The sequence below is a fragment of the Protopterus annectens genome, chromosome 1.part2 (genome assembly GCF_019279795.1).
Source record: "Protopterus annectens isolate FY-2018-M chromosome 1.part2, PAN1.0, whole genome shotgun sequence".
Lineage (NCBI taxonomy): Eukaryota > Metazoa > Chordata > Ceratodontiformes > Protopteridae > Protopterus > Protopterus annectens.
The window spans coordinates 195457733-195478938 of record NC_056727.1 but is presented as its reverse complement, the minus strand read 5'-3'; the positions used below and the strand labels follow the sequence as shown (position 1 = coordinate 195478938).

General features: G+C 36.3%; 1 long non-coding RNA gene across 1 annotated transcript in view; it reads left to right on the top strand.

The window, feature by feature from the left end:
• The window catches only part of LOC122788513, a 103780-nt gene that overhangs the window by 49868 nt on the left and 32706 nt on the right, over window positions 1-21206 (top strand). Inside the window, exon 2 of the long non-coding RNA XR_006362713.1 lies at window positions 13012-13154. This is a non-coding gene — a long non-coding RNA (uncharacterized LOC122788513). The remainder of the gene's footprint in view (window positions 1-13011; window positions 13155-21206) is intronic.

The window sequence follows — 21206 nt, the reverse complement described above, 5'->3', positions numbered from 1 at the left end:
TGTAAGGGTTGTAAAACCAAATAAAGGGGGCGGTCTTGTATTCTTTGATAAGAATGATTACACGGAACGTATGTTGAAATTATTTAACACTAATAATTATGTTCTAGTCTCACTAAATGAAGTGAACCGGGCACACTAGAAAATAAAGGTATTTTTAAATGATTTGTTTATAGAATCCAGAATCTCTTTAGATCTGTATAATTCTCTCTCTAGTTTAGCACCCTTTACACCTGTTATTTTTGGAATACCCAAGGTCCATAAAGACCTGGAGGACTCACCCCTTTGACCAATTGTGAATGGGAGAAATTCCATTACCTACCCTATAGCTAAATATGTGGATACAGTGTTGAAGAGGTTAGTTGAACAGGTAGACCATATTTGCAAAGATTCTTGGTCCTTTTTGAATAATATCAATAATCTTGAATATAAGGACAGTGTTATATTTTTGACCATCGACGTAAAAGACCTTTACACTGTCATACCCCAGTAACTGGCATTGAATGGGTAACCAGTATTATGAAAGAAAAGGGTAGTAGGGCAAGGGAAATTGAACTTATGCAGGAATTATTAGATCTGGTATTAACCAACATCAATTTCATGTTTGAAGGGAGGTACTATTTGCAGAAAACAGGTGTCACAATGGGCTCTCCCTGTGGGGCAAGTTTTGCCAACCTCATGATGGCCCATTGGGAACAACACTTTGTTTTTAATAACAACATGTTTAAGGGAAATATTTATTATTATACCAGATATTTGGATGATGTCTTTATTATATTTGATGGTGACATTGAAGATATTCAGAAGTTCATGAAATATCGAAATGATTCCATGTAATTTCTGTTTTTTACCCATAACCTAGGTACGGAGAGTATTGTATACCTGGATGTGGAACTGTATGGAGATAGGGACCCCAACTTGAAAAATCTGTTGGAGAGGGGAAAGATCACAACAGTGAGAGCCCCTGGTATGTACAAATGTGAGAGTTGTCCTTACTGTAGATTCATGGAGGTTGGAAATACTTTCATTGTTAGAGGAAGAATATATTCTAGTAATAAAAGGTTCAATTGTGGGTCTAAAAGTGTGGTCTAGCTGGCTACCTGTAAATTGTGTCCTTGTTTTTACATCAGTAAAACTGATGAACACATTTATAGCATCAAAAAACTAAAATTAGAGAATGCGTTGGCTAAACATGTCCAAGAACATCCTGAACACAGTTTTAGCTTTAGAGTCATCGACCAGGTAGAGCAGGACCCTAGAGAAGGCCCATTTTCTTTAAAATTAGAAATACATGAATTCTTGTGGAAATTAAAATTAAATGCTTACAGCCAATCAGGTTTGAATTATGCATGCTCCTTAGCCTGTGTTTTAAAATTAAGAAGTCTACAAAGGTAATCTGTTTTTTGTTCATTCTCCCACAATAAGGAAGGTGAATATATGTATGATTATCTTGACACATATTTGTACATTTTTTTTGTACTGTTTTTAGTCTAGTTAGGTCAGTCACTTTTTCTAATATTGTGGTTATTTTACATTGTTATTATTTTACATTATTTTATATAATTTCATGTGTTTTAAAGGAGATAGAAAGTTATTTATAAGTGTACTTTTGGGAGTATACCTTTTAAGTCTTAATATGGTCCTGTGATTTTCTCAATTGATTCAAATGGATGTGTTTTTGATCAGTTTTTTGTCTGAGGAAGTTTTGTTCATTGAAATAAGATGAAAGTGCTTACATCACTTGTCTTTTTGGACTAATAAACCCCTTTTGTGAAAAGATAGGATATATAAGACTAATCATTGTGTGCATTTTCATTTACATTACAATCGCAGTTACATAAGGTAAAGTAACTGCGATTGTAATGTTAATGAAAATGCACACAGCACCCTGCTTGTTCACACTTTACTATTGGAAAGGAACTGTTGTTAATTTAAATGGCCTGCTAGAACTAATGTATATAAAGGAAGTGAAAATCGTTGCTCATACTTATGAAACATGTCTTTCTGAAGAAGTCTTGATAATAAATAAGACGAAAGTGCTAAAGTTCTACAAGAGCTGTTGGTGTGATTTACTATTTTTTTTTGAATGCTTTTATTGTGACAAAGTTCATTTCTTAGTTAAAATTTCTTCTCTTCATTCAATTTTTTTTGAGTGCGGTTTATTTTATATATATATATATATATATATATATATATATATATATATATATATATATATATACACATACATATATATATATATATATATATATATATATTTACAAATATACATATATACATATACGTATGGGTGTCTGGCACACCATGGAATGTACACTATACCGATGCTCAGTAGATTGATGTCATAATGATGAATTCACAAATATCAGCACATTTTATGCATGTTCTGTGGCAGACTAAATCAATGATGAGTGCTTATGCAGAAGACAAGTCCCCCTGACCCCCATACCGCCTGCTAATTATATATACTAACTCCCAGACTGCACTATCCCTGGGGAAAGGGGATATTCCCCTACCCAGGGATTGTTGTTCTCACACACTTGCTTACCATCTGTCAATGTTGACCAAATGGTGTTGACAGGACAGTTGTCGGCATAGTATATTTTCAATATGGTAAACAGCACCTATATATATATATATATATATATATACATATATATATATATATATATATATATATATACACACACACACACACACACACACACACAGATATAAATATATATATATATATATATATATATATATAGATATAAATAATTATGTTAAAGGTGTGGGGGTTTGGTCTACCTTAGGAGGTGTAGGGGGACTTGCTCCCCTACAAAAATTGTTTTTAAGTTTTGTGATTTTGAAAGTATCACTGCTTAGAATATTGACATCTCTGAGTTTAGGGGTCAAATAATCATATGTTAATTAAATGAGACATAGTTTTTCATTGTAGCCTCCAAACTGAAGCTTTATTAAATAATATGTTTATGTCCATTTTGTCATAATTGTTATATTAACAATTCTTTGGAATTAAAATATAAAGGGACATCACGGACTGACATTTATCAGAATTATTCTGAGCTGGTAAAAATGTGTCGTAATGCCAGAAATTATTGCAAAAAGAAGAAACACAACCATCAGATAATGAAAAATGACAAAGGTTGTTTGTCAATCAAATGAACAATAGAAAATAGTGTATATTGTTCACTGAGTCTGCAATTCATAAGTCACACTGATCACAATCCAATGTGCAATTTAAGTAATATGAAAAAAAACATGAATAGCGCATTAGTAATTCAGCTGCAAGAATATATATTTACAGTAAAATGTAGCCCAGCTGTTCAGTACCATCCCTTGGACTGTTCTGTAATATGGATATAAACGTTGTGAACAAAATGTTCACTTTCACTGGAAAGGAATGAATATAGCAAATGAGATATGCATCATGATGCAATATGATATACAGTCTGTGTGTCATTCCGGTCTACTTTCCTTTCCTTAGCAGTAAGAAGGATGCCTGATTTAATTATCGAAAGACAGGCTAATGATTTGCTTTAAATTACTTTTGAGCTGTTCATAGGTTGGTAGGTTCATAGGTTCATAGATAAGTACTAGGCTAAATGCCCTTGTGGGCCATTTTACACCTATCCAATTTTCCCTTTTGTGTTTGAATTAACCGATCCTATTTGGTTAGATATATTTATGTATCTGTTACATATGTGTGATTTTCCACAACCGGTCAATTCACAGACTGTCCTTATTCAATAGAAGAATGGGGAAGAAGTAAAATAAGCAGAGTAACACACGTTCTTTGGCAGTAAGTGATATATATATATATATATATATATATATATATATATATATATATATATATATATATATTTATAAAATAATAACAAAAACAAAGAAGCAACTCCTCTTCTTTCTTCCTCAGATGAACAATGTATTAATACTTTGTAGTTAATTACAAACCGAGGTTTGCATAACCATGTTTTTATTAGAGTGTATATTACTCAGATAATTTAGAACAGCTCTAAATATGATCGAATGCTGAAGAAGAGTACATTTACTGCACTCATGAAGGCATCCTTCAGCTGAGAGATCAGTGAACTAAGTGCAATCATCTCAACTTGCATACAACTTCCTTTTGCAGACTGTCTGCACGTGTACTAAAAAGCAAAAACTCACAAGAAACACAGCACTTATAAATGAACATCTATGAAACCAATGTATTGTTCACAAAAGTGGCAAAGGAACCAATCTATTCAGAACAAACAACTAGAGAGGAAAAGAGAATAAAGTGGGATGAGGCCGAGAAGATGTCTGGCCTGTAGGCTAGAGACTGCTTTCCCTACCAGGGATTATCAGAGTATTAGCAAATATAAAGGGTCCTAAATGAAATACCTACTCTGGCAGAGTTTTTAGCTGAATTTAGAACAGAAGCTGATGTTAAAAAATGAACAATTAGTAGGGCATATAACATATTGGACAGTGACTATAAGAATCCGTCAGAGGCGGTTAGAAAACATTGAAGAGAGACTGGAAAATCAGTTTATAAGGGAATAATGGGAGAACATATGTATTACTCTCAAGTATGCAACCAAGTCTATAAAGGTTTAGGATTTTTGCTTGCAAGTGTTTGCATGGGAATTGTTCCTCAGGTAGATAGCAACTGTTGAAGGTGCAATGGGGAAGAAAGAGGTAACTGGGAACATATGTTTTGGAAGTTTAATGAACTGGCAGATTTTAAACATTCCCTACAGAGTCCTCTGTCAGAAATATTGGGTAAACAAATGGCTATAACTAAAATGATTCTTTTGAGTTGGGATTCAGGATCCAAATGACATAGTAAGGCCATAAGTTTAATTCTATTAGCTGCCAAAACAGTAATTACAAAAAAATTGAGATCAAAATCTAAACCAGCTGCATTTGAAGTACTGAATACTATAAAAAAGATAAAATAACTGGAAATTGGATCTTTAGAAAAGAAATGGAACAAGTTACATAGAAATAATCAGCTTTTGTGGGAAGAAAACATGCAACATAATGTTCAGGAGGTGGAGGAGTAAGTTTTAAGGGAAGGCAGTAATTGAACAATGTATGTAATACTGGACTAAATGAGAGTTGTGACAAAAAAGTAAACATACATGTAATACATAACATATGAAAATAAAAAAATTCTGCAAAGCCAACTTCACGCTTCTTAAGACAGAAGTGGCAAACGTCATGACAACCATGCAGATGGACAATAGAGGTACGACTGCTGAATCCTACACAAATGCACTTTATAAGCACTTACACGAGTGCATGGATTGTGCTATCCCTAACAGAACCAAGATACTATCCTCCAAGAAAAGGAAGCCAATCTGGTAGTCTTCTGCCATAAACAAACTCTACAACATAAGAAAGAAACTGTTGCAAAAAAGAGTAAAATCCCATGATTGGAGGAACTCCCTGGTCAGCCTCGGTAAGAAGCTGAGATCCCTCATAAAATCCTCCAAAGCTAGTTATGAAAACTAAATCGCCACTGATTCTAAAGACAACCACAAAGCATTCTATAGCTATATCAAGAATCTCAATGGCAACACTCAGATCTGCTTACAGCACAATGGCACTAAATATACAGAACCAACTGATATTGCCAACATCCTGGCAGATAGGTTCAGTGCTAACTCTACCACCCTGTCATCCCCTAAAGGGCCCATCTCTATACAGGCAGAATGCAAAGTTCCTGTAATCATGGCTGCATAGGTAAAAACCTCACTCTCCAAATCCAAGAACACAGCATCCGTGGGACCTGACAACATCCCAGGCTACATTCTACATGAACTACAGAATGAACTGGCATCCCACCTAAGTACCATGTTCAATCATAGCCTCACCTCAGGCTTTGTGCCCATTGAATGGCGCACTGTGATGGTTATCCCACTCCACAAAGGGGTAGCCACGACAGACCCCAGGAACTACAGCCCCCATTAGCCTGACGAACCTGGTCTGCAAGGCCATGGAACGTATCATCATGGAACTCATAAACAAAGACATTGGAAATCTCCAAACTCTGGACCCCACAAAGTTCGGGTTTGTAAAAGGCAGATCATGTCTCCTAAACCTGATAGACTTCTTTGAAGCAGTCACCAAAGCCATAGATGAGGGTAAGGTGGTTCACACAGCCTATCTAGATCTCGCCAAGGCTGTCAACACCGTCACCCACTCTGGAATTATAGATAAATTCACTAAACTAGGTATAAATCCTTAAGTCACATGATGGGTTGCCAACTGGCTTACTGACAGAACCCACACTGTGAAAGTAGTAGACTCCAAATCTGACTTCAGACCAGTGACAAGTGGAGTACCACATGGTTCAGTCCTAGGTCCTCTCCTGTTTGGTATCTACTTCTCTGAAGTACAGAAGTACAGGCTAATGCAGAAGGTCCTTGGCTAACTAAGTTCGCAGATGACTGCAAACTAGGAACCATGATCAAAACTCCTAACGATGTGGACATCCTACAAAAGGGCCTCACTGAGACAGATGCCTGGTGTCAAAGCCATGGCCTCACACTCAGTGCCAAAAAGTGCATTGTCATCCCCTTTTGTAAAACTCTGTAACCATGAACTATTGCATAGGCGGTAGTCTACTTAACACTGAAAGTGTGATAAGAGACCTTGGGACACAGGTGGACAGTAGTCTCTCCTTTGATAATCACATCACCACAGTGGTCAGGAAATCCTTCTACGTGGCACACCACATCACAAAAGGTTTCTCATCCAGAAAAAAAGAGGTTATTGTTCCCCTCTACTCATCACTCATTAGACCCATTATAGAGTACAACACCCCTTTTGGTATGTACCTCAGAAGACATCTACAACAACTGGAAAGGCCGCAGAAATACCTCACAAAGTGGATTACTGGCCTCAAATAGATGCCCTATGCAGACTATCTAAAAAAACTCCAGCTTTACTCCGTCGCATCTCGCCTACTCAGAGGCGATCTCTGTCTAACATAGAAAGCTATGTCAAACCCAGAGCTGTTGGACATGCTCCACTTAAAGAAAGGTTAGGTCTAGAGACCTAAACCTTGTCGCCACAATAAACAGAAGATGCTGGAGGGATAGATTTCTGTCCCAGAGACTTCCCATATTCTGGAACAGACTACCTATCTATGTCAAACAGAGCTCCTCATTAGCACTCTTCAAGAAAAATCTTGAGGATTGGATGGGAAATAGGAAATTCACCCTGGGGATCACTTCTGTTGCTCTGCTTGACAGAGGCACAGGAAAATAATTTTCTTGGGTGGCGAAAGCCAGGGTACCTTTATGGATAGGGTTATATAGGCCCTAGGGCCAATAGCCTAGTACCTACCTATGAACCTATGAACCTAAAAATATGTTAATATGCTTTGTTTTCTTTTCTAGTAAGGTATGTCTGGCTACGTCTTAAGTGATAATTCAATAAGCATGTCTTAAAAAAGAAGTGAAACAAAGGTGGTTTTATATATTTTGCTATATTTCTTTTTCTTTCCTCAGTTATTTGATTTGTTTTTGTTACGTGCAGTTTGTTTCTTGTTTGTAAAGTCAGAAAATGATTAAAATTGAACACGTGAGGCAAACAAGCTGCTTTCGTTGATCAATTTAAAAGATTTACAGGCAGCTGTTCTCCAACCTACATAAATGACTACTGGTAGATGAAGAAGTCTTGATGAGGAGATATGCATATCAGTGGTGCAGATAATGAGATATGCATTAGTAAGTAGTAATACTCCCCTCAAACAATTTTCTTTTGTTAAATTAAATGATGATATGCTAATTGCCCTATTTACTTAGATTATTATCTTTGAAGCTTTGAGGGTGAAGGTTGGAGGATGGCATAATGGTTAAAGTGTTTACCTCAGAGACACAAGGTACAGCATTTTATTCTCACTTTCAAAAGGGAAATTGGCTAATCTTAAACAGGCTTACAAAATTGGCCAGCATAGTATTTACCTATAAACCTTTATGTGTGTGTTGTATTGCTATTTCAACATGCAGCTCCATCTATGCAGTTTTTTACTTGCATGTCTTACATCTTTAATTTTACCCATTAGTTCAAATAATGCCTAGGTGAGGCTTTCCACTGCATTTGTGGGTGCATTTGAGCATGCTCGCTTGTATGCATTTTTGTGTTGTACATGAGTGTATGTATGTGTGTGTAATTTCAATGATAGATTAGAGTGGCTGACATTCTGCTTTCTCTTGTTATGAACAAAAAATGGCACACACGGAGCTGGAGAGCAGGTGATGCAGTTAAAACAAGGATGATATCACCAGTAGATTCAAAGTACAAACAATTTATTCGACACAAAGTATATGCACAAGCTTTCGTCCCTGCTCAGTCAGGAACTTCTTCAAAGTAATTCAGTTAGTAAAACACACTTCATTTAAATACTAAATAGGCAGTCAGTAAAACATTCCATTTAAATACTAAATAGGCATACAATCAATCCTAAAACCACACCCCCTTTTTTTTACTACACTTCTAGTAAAATATATCTTAAACAATAAATAAACTTTATCTCATCTCTAAAATACAATACATTCCCTAAAAGATTTGCTAAAACAAATATTTAAATTTTATTTTTAAAATATAATACACAACATTTCTCAGTAATTTTCATCTTTCCAGACCTTTTAGTTTTAAAAAACATGCAAGTGAGAAACTGTCATTTAATCCTGGCCATTGCAGGGAATTCATCCTTAATTGCCATAGGACTTCTTGTTTTTCTAATATTAATGCCCATGACCCACCCCTTATATCTGGTTTTATTGTCTCCAAAACACCAAATTTAAAAGTATGGTGAGGATATTCAATGTTTTGTCTGGCTAAGGCATTTGTTCTTGTTCCTTATATCTCTTACATGTTCGTAAATTCTACTTTTTAATTTCCGCTCTGTTTTGCCTATATAAAAACATGGGCATTTTGTGCAAACTGCGCAATATACTACTTTCTCTGTTGTGCATGTGCCTTTACTGGTAATCTTCACTATGGTATTGTTGATGTTAAATGAACTACCTTCATAGATGTAACAACAATAATTGCAGGTCCCACATTTTTTCATGTAGCCATTTTGTTGGTTCACATTTGTATTTTCTAAAACATTTTTTATAGTTCTGCCTTTTTTATATACAATAGTAGGTCGTTCACCTATTATATTCCTGGTGTCCCTATTATTAGTTAATACCACCCAATTTTTAAATAGGATGTCAGCTACATTATTACTACTTTTATTAAAAATTGTGATGAATGCACTATTGAATTTCTTCTCCTCAGATGTCTGAGTATTTTGACCTATTTCTTGAGTCTGTGATTGTATACTTATGCTAGTTATGACCTCCCTGTCATTCCCTTCTATTTCTTTGTGATGTTTTTGATCAAGTAATGGCTTAAAATATCCCCTCTCTCTTTTATTTACCACTTCTAACATCGCACCATTTATTAATGAATTGGGGTATCCCCTCTTCTGAAACATATAATTCAGGCGATCACATTCATCTAGGAAACTTTCAAATTCAGATACCATTTGTGCAGCCCTTACATATTGACCTTTTAATACAGCTTTCTTTTGCTTAAATGGATGAGAGCTACTAAAATGTAAAAAGCTGTTTGAATATGTTGGTTTTTGATAAATTTCAGCTTTAAACACCTTATCTACTGGTGATGTCATCCTTGTTTTTACTGCATCAGCTGCACTCCAGCTCCATGTGTGCCATTTTTTTGTTCATTAGTGGTTATTTTGCATTCTCTTGTTATGAGTTCTCCAGACCTTTTCCATGTTATTCACATCTTGCACCTTCCTACACTGCTTTACTTTCTGTTTATAGTGTTTATGCTTTACTTTTATTAAGAAGTCATATTTTAGTTTTTTTATGTGTTTTGCTGTCCATGAAAAGGTAAAACACTTACATGCCATGCTTTTTATTACATAAATCATGTTAATTTAAATCACTATCAGAATTTCTGTTTTATTTCTTTTTTTAATACTACTTTTATGCAGCTTTAACAAAGTATTTTACTTGATGGTGTTTCATCTGTTTTTAAGGATTTCTGTGTTTGATAGTCTCTTCCTGGTAAATAAAGTTAGTGGTAGTTCCTTGGATTTTGAAGTCTTTTGAGGACATACTCCCTCAACTGTCCTAGAGTTTGCAGAATGACCCTGATTTTGTCTTAGATTTTTGCCATGCCTCTTATAAAATGTTTGATTTTCTGGTAAATCACTGAGGATCACAGTCAGACAGCAAATCAATAATTCCACATATTAGAGTTTCATGCTTCTTATTGCTCAGATAATGCATGTTGGTGCAAAATCTGTTATTCTGTCAAGTGAATTAGAGTAATATTTGAATATTTTCCCTGATTTTGGATAGTTACTTCTCCATTATTTTTGGCTTAGCCTAGGATTCTTCATGAAAGAATTTGAGAGATACTTTTGTGGTATAGGGATCTACAAACGAGTGTGATGTTTAGTTGGCTTGCACAAATATTGTCCCATGTGGTCGAACAAACATGATTTATATGTGTACAAAAGAAAAAAACATACAGGACCAACCACGTTAGACAAATCGTAGATATGTTAAGAAATATCTAACTAAATCAAACTCACGGTCATTAGGGATCATAGTAAAGAGTGATTTCACATCTAATGTAACCATCACACAGTGATCTAAACAAAAAACTTCACAAACGCAAGAGTATAAATCCTCCAAAAACTGTTTTGTATCCTTCAATATAGTCAGAAGTGAATCAACAAAGGGTCTTAATTATTTTTCAACATAGATCAATAGGGGTTCAGTTAACCACCCTCATCCCGACACAATTGGTCTCATTGGTGGTCTAATCAAGTCATTGCGCATTTTGGGCAAGACATGACATGTGGGTATAACTGGTGACTCAACAATAAAATAATTGAAGAAATCCAATGATATAACTCTACTTATTTAAAACAAAATGTATTAAATAAGTGTTTTACCAGTGTGTTGGTGTGATTTATATTCATTGTTGACGTGTTCCTTACAGTCTACTTAAAAAACAATCATTCAAAGTCGAATACACTCAATCAAAGTATCTAATTCATTCCTATTAAAAACAACACAAATGGCATCATCTGAAAGCATTTCTATCATTGCATCTATATACAAAACTATCAAAGGTTTTAGAATGTTTACAAGAAGGGATGCATCTTGGGGATTTTAGAAATTTAACAGAAAAGCATGAGATCTGTTGGATCATTAGGTTACAAGTTGATAAACATTCCGGCCTTAATGGTAAGGTCCCTTTACGACCCTTCCTTAAAGCTCACAATTTAATTACCTGAATGTGTTCATATGTACTGAGTGGTTGTGGTATGAATTAACTTTTACTACTTATGACATCATTTGGCGTGTTTTTATTGGTTTATTCAGTATCATGTGATTTTAATTAATTATTTTGGTGGGAATATTTAAATGGATGTTAACAGTTTTTGTTTTATTGGTCTGAAGAAGTTCTGCTTAAGGCATGAAAGCGTTAACCTAATTATTAAAGTTTTTACAATTTGTCAGCTGTGGTTGGTCCTATATGTTTTTTCTTTTGTACACATGTTTTGCTTGACTGTGGAATACTTTATTTTCTTTTTTGTTAATATGATTCACAGGCAACTAGTAATCTGTTTAATGTTCTCTTCCAAATTTTGTAAAGTAATGACATCACATTTCAATCAAACCATTGGACCAATTACAGTCCTGGTTGTAGATATGCATTTTTTCCAAAATATCCCATGAAAATATCCACATATATGAGAAAAGAAGTAGGACCTATGTACAGCTGTGCCACTACTCTGTAACTAAAAATCAAAATAAAAAGTAGTTTTTGGTTATCAGTTTCTCTAGTAAATCAAGCACAGAGTGACTGAATTCCACAAGGTACATGTGAGACCATGTGATCTGGCTGAATTTTCCCAATTCATTTAGCTGAAGCCCAATGTCTTATTGTATATAATACTCAGTCATATTTATTTTGATTGTCTTTATTTGTAACTGACTATATGTTTTACATATGACTGCAACATTTTCTTTATTATTTGATTTATGATGTCTTGAAGTGTAGTTGGAAATATAATTGTAAATGAATACACTTTTAAAGCCAATGACTACAGCCTTGCAACAATGGACTGTCAATTGATTTAAGTACTTGCTGGATTCAGGGTCTCATAACATTGACAGTGCTGAAAGGTGAATAAATCCTAGGTCTGTTGTGAGATGGAGGTGGATAGTGTGATTTATTGTAAAAATTCAAGACTCTACATCCCTGGGTGCTAGAAAATCACTTCAATTTGTGCATATCTATCATCAATCTATATATATATATATATATACACACACACACACACACACACACACACACACACACACACACACACACACACACACACACACACATACGTACACACATGGTACTTCATCATCCATGCCTTCAAAGGAATCAGACAAGCTTAAATACTCTAGCAGTCTCAATAAACCATTCAAACAGAAAAGTGATTAAATAGTAAAACAATTAAAAGCTGTCTTACTGATGCAGTCCACATATGCTTTATTACAGCTAAAGATAATCAGGACTATCACCACAAAATAGAATTCTCTGTATTTCAATATGATGCCATTAATAAGCCCAACTTTGTCAGCAATATACCTGTAAATATTTTGCAGGGTGGTTGCCCTGTGGTAATGAAATATCTGTCATAGGTGGTACATAACTTTTATAATAAGCATTGACCACCATATAATTGATACTCCTATTCCTCTTAGAAGAAAAGAATACATAAGGATTATTTGCATAAAAAAATGTCTGACCATGAATCTTTTCAGTTTTACTTTACCAATGGTGTGACAGCAAAAGAAAATACCTCATACTCACTAAGAAAAATACATATTTCTTTGGCTATTTGTTCATTTATTGTTACTCTTCATATAACTAATATTGTTGTTCCCATTGAACACATTCTCTCTGTTTCATTGACAGGCTTATCACTGAGCGGTGGCTGCAGATTCATGATAATTAGATGATTACTACTTCAGTGAACAGTGAAAGAGGAATCAAAAGCACAGAAGAAACCTTCACTGGAAGAAGCAAGTAGTTAAATACTATGAGGTCAGCGTCCTGAGGTAAGAAAGACAGGAGAGAATGTCAGCAGTGATACCGGGCAATGCAGTCCAACAGTATCAAAGGGGTCACGGGATGATCCCATAGTCCACGAAGAACAACCACTGTGGCTGCACAAGAAGCAAAGGCAGCACAGCTCTTGGATATTGCTTATACCTCTCACATGCAATGACCCCCATATGGTGCAGGACATGAATCTCTCCCCACACTCTGCATCTCTCCCTGTCTATGTATCCTCCTCTCTATATATATATATATATATATATATATATATATATATATATATATATATATATATATATATATATATATATATATATATATATATATAGAGAGAGAGAGAGAGAGAGGGATGGACTTGCGACAGGTGAAACCATGTGAAGAACTGCACATTACTCAGACTCATGTGATTGGTAGTGTGTATATGTGTGGCACTGTGACTAGCAGATGATAGCAGATAGAGGCACGGTATAATGTAAACGTAGAAATGGACTTACCTGATGGCCCACATGGTGAATTCTTTGTGGAATACATCCTTTATTGCTTAAAGCAATGCATGTACACAGAAAACAAACAAACAAAAAAATGTTGGCATATCTTGCACTGATACAACCGTGAGTGCCTATCACAGGACATTTGCTACATTATAGCTTTAGGGTGTATGATAAATTCTTGAGGAATTCTGCACATGTGTAGTCAATCCTGTGTTCCACAATAGTTATTAGCCATTCCACATGTACACAGCTGCATTGCCTTTGTGAACGTCTTTTAATCCTGCCAGAGCTCAGGCATGAACACCAACACAGTTTTGTTTTCCATGCAAGACCTTAACAACAGAACATAACTTTGACTACCACTTTCCCAACAAGCACCACAGGTGTCAGTGCCACACTTCCACAAAATTCTGGCTGCATGGCAGCCCCCTGGCATAAAGATCAGCAATATACCTGAACTCTGGGAGGGGAATTACTAGGGATATGCCATTTCACTCTAGATGACTACATGCCATACCTCTGCTTTCATGCCAGTACAAAGGTGTCCTCAAAGTATATATGTAGCGAGGCTGCTGATGTGGGGGATATGTCCCTCAGATCTGTAAAAGCACCAGATATCTACACTGCCGAGTGGTATACCAGGGCTGCTAAACCCTTCACACTAAGCTAGAAGTCGGCATCAGATCCGTATAGGCTGTCCTTGCCATGTCATTGCACCCTATATCATACACATTGTGAGAAAAGGAAAAAAACAACCTTTAGGCTATGACAATGATTCCAGAATCATTTTCCTCCATTAACTCAAGCAAAATGGTCCATATCATAGATTCATAGATTGTTACTAGGCTAACGGTGCAGGAGGCCTTTCTAAGCTTCGCCAAGTTTTCTCAAAAGAATAATGATGTTCTCTGCATCAAAACAGGACATGGGCACCAGGCCCAGTATACATTTTCTGTTCCCCATCCACTGGTCTAGGTTTCCCTTAAACTGGGTAATAGATGAACTTAGCTTCACATGGATGGGAAGCCTGTTTCACAGGAGGGGCAGTCTCTAGGACACATATCTGTCTCTCCAACATGATTTGTTAAGTTACAGGTCCCTAGACCTTGTATTTCTGGTACTGTTTGATTTATAAATATGCAGGAGATTCATGAAGGTAGAGTTTGCCGATGCCATTTATGGCAGGCACAGCTCACCCTCAGCAAACTATAGGAGACTGAGTAGAAGGAAAGGGCTATAAGGCACACTGCATAAAGCAGGTTTGTTATACCTTGTATTCTTTCTGTAAGAGATCTCTGAGGTCACTCTAGTTGCTGCATATACCTAGACAGATATATACCAAACAGAACATTGTACTCTGTGATTGGTCTGATAAGCACAGAGTACAGTGGGATAATGACATGTTTAGACCTAGACGCCATGCCCTTACTTATAAGTTGCAAAACATAAAAAAGTTTTCATCACCATTGTGGCCACATAGTGGTCGAAAGTAAGGCTACTGTCTACATGCATACCCAGATCCCTGACCACTGGATTGACTCCATGCTATAGAAGTGCAGTGTTTTTTGACTCATCAATATGTATTCTAACCAGAAAAACCTGGAACAGCTCTTTATTTTCAGTGTAATGTGTATGGTATATAGTTGACACATGACATGGCTCTTTGTCATAAATGTGCCATCAGCCATCTACTGTATTGCTTGGCTGAGACAGGACATGTTGTCCACAGTGGTTAGTAGTAGCACTTCCACACTAGACTCTTCATCACAGGTACATCTCTTAGTGAAGAAACTCTTTTTGAGTAGCCACAGTTCTGCATCAATGTCACACAATGTGTCACCTCTGTTTTGGTAGACCAAAAGTGCATCCCTTCTCTGTCAATGGATCCTGTAGACTAGTGCTCTTTTACTTGGTATGCTATTGCAGATATCCTTCAGAACTTGGCATAGTGGCTCTCTGCTTCCTGTTACCATCATAAGCAGTCTTTCAGCTTTTCCATACATTTTCACCTCAACAGTACTTGGGTGGTGCTGAGGACACGTGTACCATATTAAACTCCTTTCCTCTGCCATCATTGTTGTTATTGTTGTAGTTCTGGCCCTTCCATGACAGCTTTGTTTACATTTATATTTGCATGTGCAATAATTCCTTGATTTCGCTACCTTTTCCAATACATACACATAACCTTCTGTGTGCAGCATTTTCTATTCCTTTGAATTTGCAGATACCCATAAATCTATCCTTTTGTCCTCATGAGGTGGATGTTCCCTGTTTTTGCTGTCATACTTTCGATGTTGTTACTCTCCTTCATGAAATTTGTTGCCATTTTTGAACTCCTGGTAAGGTGCTGACTATCTTGCTGCAGGCTATGAAGCCTTTGCACACAGATATCATCCTGTTGGTACAAACGGATAGTATCATGTGTGATGCATACAGTGGATATAAAAAGTTTACACACCACTGTTAAAATGCCAGGTTTTTGTGATATATAAAAAATAACACCACGATAAATCATTTCAAAACTTTTCCACCTTTAATGGGACCTATAACCTGTACAATTCAATTGAAAAACAAACAAATCTGTTAGTGGAAAATATAAAAAATAAAAAACGTACAATAAGCTGGTTGCATAAATGTGCACACCCTTAAACTAATACTTTGCTGAAGCATCTTTTGATTTAATTACAGCATTTAGTCTTCTTAGGTACACACCTGTCATCAATTAAAGAGACTCTGATTAACCCCAAATAAAGTTCAGTTGTCCTAGTAGGATTTTCCTGACATTTACTCAGAGAACTTACAAATCATCAAAGGGATCTCATTGATGAAAATTATCAGTCAGGAGAAGGGTGCAAACAAATTTAAACAGCATTGGATATACCATGGAACACAGTGAAGACAGTCATCAAAAAGTGGAGAAAATATGGGACAACAGTGATGTTGCAATGAACTGGATGTCCCTCCAAAACTGATGAAAAGACAAGACAAAAACTGGTCAGGGAGGCTGCCAAGAGACCTACAGCAATGCTGAAGGAGCTGCAGAAATTTCTGGCAAGTACTGGTTGTGTACTACATGTGACAACAATCTCCCGTATTCTCCATATGTCTGGGCTATGGGGTAGGGTTGCAAGACGGAAGCTTTTTCTTACACAGAAAAACATCCAGGCCCAGCTAAAATTTGTAAAACAATGCATCAAGTCTTCCAAAAGCACATGGATAAATGTGTTATGGTCTGATGAGACCAAGGTTTAACTTTGTGGCCACAATTCCAAAAGGTACATATGTATGGAGGAAAAACAACACTTCTCATCACCAAAAGAACACCATCCCCATGGTGAAGCATGGTGATGACAGTATCATGCTTTGGGATTGCTTTTATTCAACTGGAACTGGGGTTTTAGTCAAGGTGGAGGAATTATGAACAGTTCCAATTACCATTCACTTTTGGCGCAAAACCTTCAGCTGCCTGCTAGAAAGCTGAAGATGAAGAGGAATTTCACCTTTCAACATGACAATGACCCCAAGCATACATCCAAATCAACAAAAGAATGGCTTCACCACAAGAAAATTAAAGTTTTGGAATGGCCCAGCCAGAGCCCAGACCTAAATCCAATAGAAAATCTGCAGTGTGACCTGAAGAGGGCTGTGCACAAGAGATGCCCTTGCAATCTGACAGATTTGCAGTACTTTTGCAAGGAAGAGTGGGTAAATATTGCCAAAACAAGATGTGCCATGCTGACAGACTCCTATCCAAGAAGAATGCTGTAATTAAAGCAAAAGGTGCTTCAACAAAGTATTAATTTAAGGGTGTGCACACTTATGCAACCAGCTTATTGTACGTTTTTTTTATTTTTTATATTTTTTTCCCCTAACAAATTAGTTTTTTTTTTCAATTGAATTGTACAGGTTATAGGTTACATTAAAGGTGGGAAAAGTTTTGAAATGATTTATTGTGGTCTCATTTTTTTATTTCACAAAAACCTGGCATTTTAACAGGGGTGTGCAAACTTTTTATATCCACTGCATGTCTCAGCTGTCTATAGTGTTCTGGGAGTGGTAATATGACACAAGTGGTCAGTTGTGGTGCACTGTGCTTCACTGTAATTTCCATCTGCTACTGTTCAGACATTGCTTTCTGTGAACCGTTGTGCCAGGATATTTGACCTTTTGGTAGCACTTTGGTAGCATTCCACCTAATGCACTCCATCTTAGTCTCTCCTTTGTTAATTCTTTCACTCCTTTTCACTGCTTTTGTTCCCTGCTCTTGTAATTGCATTTTGCCTCATTTGGCCTCCCTCCCTCCTCATTTTGCTTCCTCCCTCTTGCTATTCCCTCTCCTTTGATTTCACCATTCCCACCTTTTCTCTTTCCATCCGTTCTTCCTTTCTGTCTTCAGTCATCTGGTATCCCTTCCCTTGCTATTCCCTCTGATTTCCTTTTGCTATCCCGATGCTTCTTCTTACTGTTTTTTCATTTCTTTACTCTCTGATCTTCCTGTATTACACTTTTTGACATTCACTGTACTGTCAGATTCCTGTGACTACTACTCCTAAATTATACCCACTAGATTAAATTAAATCAGTCAATGACTTGCCTTCTAATAAAAGTTAATTCCACCTTCTAAAGGCCCTTTGATGTTCATAAATTCACCATATCATAGTGACAACAGTATATCTGTTGAATGCAGATCGTACCATATAAAATCATTTTAGTAGTAGTGTCTTTTCAACTTAACTCAGCATGGATCACATCATTAACATGAAATAATGTCAGACCTTAAAAATATCATCCTTATTCACAAAATCATAAAATCTAGACCACAGGTATTCATATTATCTGAATAAAATCATAAAAATTGTAAAGCATACTTTTACATATAAAAATTGAATCAGAGGGGACACAGGAAGACCCCCATAGTCATAGTAATAACAAACTACAGTGTCACAAAAACAATGTGCATAAAAATAGATAGGTAGACATTACAGTACCCTTCTTCTGCAAACAAGAACATTGATCAAAAATAAAAAATCAATAATTTCTAGTGTATAATATATAAATGGAAAATGACCCCAAAAATGAAATATGACTTGTGACCTATTGATTCATCTAATATTATATCATGAGTTAACATCTAGTGTTATCCAGTAAAGATCAGACTTCTAGGCACCATTAGATAACTTTACCAAAGGTCACCAGAACCTCTGAGGTATGAAGGCACTTTATTACATAAGGAACCAAAATATCATTGATAAGATCACCAGCTTTCTCAAAAAATATCCTGAGATAATACGCCTGTCTGATGGTTTAAAATAAGTGTTTATTTAGTTTACAGAGACAATAAAAAATAGGCAGTTTAGAATCTAGTATGATTAACTTCTTCACATTGCAATTAAAATGAATTTGAACCTAATACCTGTCTGAATGAGTACACTTAGATGTTCATGAGTTCGACAATATAACCATTTATCATTTGATTACAATCAGTTTGCCTGTGGTCTACAAGAGGGTAGTGAGACCAGCTATGCTATATGGGTTGGAGACAGTGGCATTGACAAAAAGGCAAGAGTCAGAGCTTGACGTGGCAGAGTTGAAGATGTTAAGATTTGCACTGGGTGTGATGAGGATGTGGACAGGATTAGGAATAAGCATATTAGAGGGTCAGCCCAGGTTGGGAGGTTTGGAGACAAAGATGAGAGGCAAGATTATGTTGGTTTGGATGTGCTGAGGAGGGATGCAAAGTATATTGGGAAAAAGATGCTAAGTATGAAGCTGCCAGGTAACAGGAAAAGAGGGAGGCCTAAGATAAGGTTTATGGATGTGGTGAGAGAAGACATGCAGGTGGTTGGTGTGACAGAGCAAGATGAAGAGGACAGGAAGAAATGGAAACAGTTGATCTGCTGTGGTGACCTCTAACGGGAGCAGCTGAAAGAAGAATTTTGCCTATTTAAACATTGCAAAGGGACATGATCTGTTACCAAACTGAAGTGCCTGTCTAGGAAATAGTTTTTCAAGTCATAGAAAATCCACTTTATTATTGCACATTCTCTTTGACTGGACAAGTCTCTTCTTTCTGCATTACTCAGCTTCCTGTTGATGTAATACACAATGTGCTCCTCACCTTAAAAGCTTGAAGATAGCACTGCCCCAAACCTACCTCTGTCACATCAATATATAATGGCAAGAGTCGTAAAATTAGTAGTTATTCACCAAGTTCAGAACATTGAATCCTTATTAGTTCATTAAATGCTCTGTTGCCTTAAGACACAATTTTCCTTGAGAGGAGCTTTTCCCCTTTAGAGAGCTGTCAAAGGGCATGTAATTGTCAAAAATAAGGCACATGTTTCATGAAGTTCCCAGCTAGTACAAGGAAGACCTTTGATTGTCTCTTAATGGGGGTAAATACCATATTTATGGCCGCTGTATTTTCTTGTTATGCTGTGACCACCCCACTTCTCATAAGGTACCTTGTTTGCGATTTACTGATGTTAATAAAGGAGCATTTCTCCCTGGCCTCTGCTGAAAATGGGATCTGTCCCAGTCAGAATTTTGCAGTAAACAAATGTTAAATAAATAAATAAATAAATAATGAATTAATAATATTTACAGTCAGGCCTATCTGTTTTACAGATTGTAACACAGCATGCACTTTAGATAATAGGGGTTCCCAGTACATGTTGGCAAATGCATATAGTGAGTGTGACTTCAATATTTTATTCTTCAGTCTCAAAGTTGTTGGGGAATCTATGGAGGAAAAATGGTAAATACTATGCTTTGAAATAAACACTCAGGGGTTACAATGGCTGTTTTTTCTTTAGCAGATTCAGAACATAAGCAGTATTTGCCACAATCTCTTCATATAGTCTAAGGTTATCAAAGCTCTGGCCTTTCCTAGCACCTCTGTCAACTTATCAGATCTATCAAAACTTTGAAATGCTATTCTGTTTCCTAAAGTCATTATGGAATCTGAGACTTCAAACAGCTTTAGGGATGAAAAGTATTGAGCTGATCCATTCACTTTGTCATTATTCTATCACTCTTAGTTTCAGAAGATGTACAAATCAATATTGAAATTAGGTGTCAGCATGTACTTCCTTACTATGGACATTACAAGCTTTAACCTATCGTGTAAGCTAACAAAGTGTTCTGTCACTTTTAAATGCTGTTTCCCACTTCCCATGTTTCCTTAGCAATTGTAATCAGCCCTAAATACCTGGTGTACAGACATGAAAGCCACCTGAAGCTCTTGGCACCTCTTTGATTGCAAACAGTAAATAGGGTAATGACTGGTTTCAGATTTTACCATCTGTGGCAACAACTTTCCTCAGCATGGATGTCAGTGCTTTATTAAATCTATCTAGTAACTCATCAGGCTTCAGATGACAAGCCATGCTTAACTATTTGACTTTAAAGTACTGACATATGTGATGCAGTACCATTGTCATAAAGATTGTGCCTTAATCAGTAATATCTCTTTAGGGATACCAGCCATGGAGAACAATAGTACCAGTTCCCTTAGCCTTAGTATTGACAATAGTGGCATTACTTCCTGAAATTTGGTAG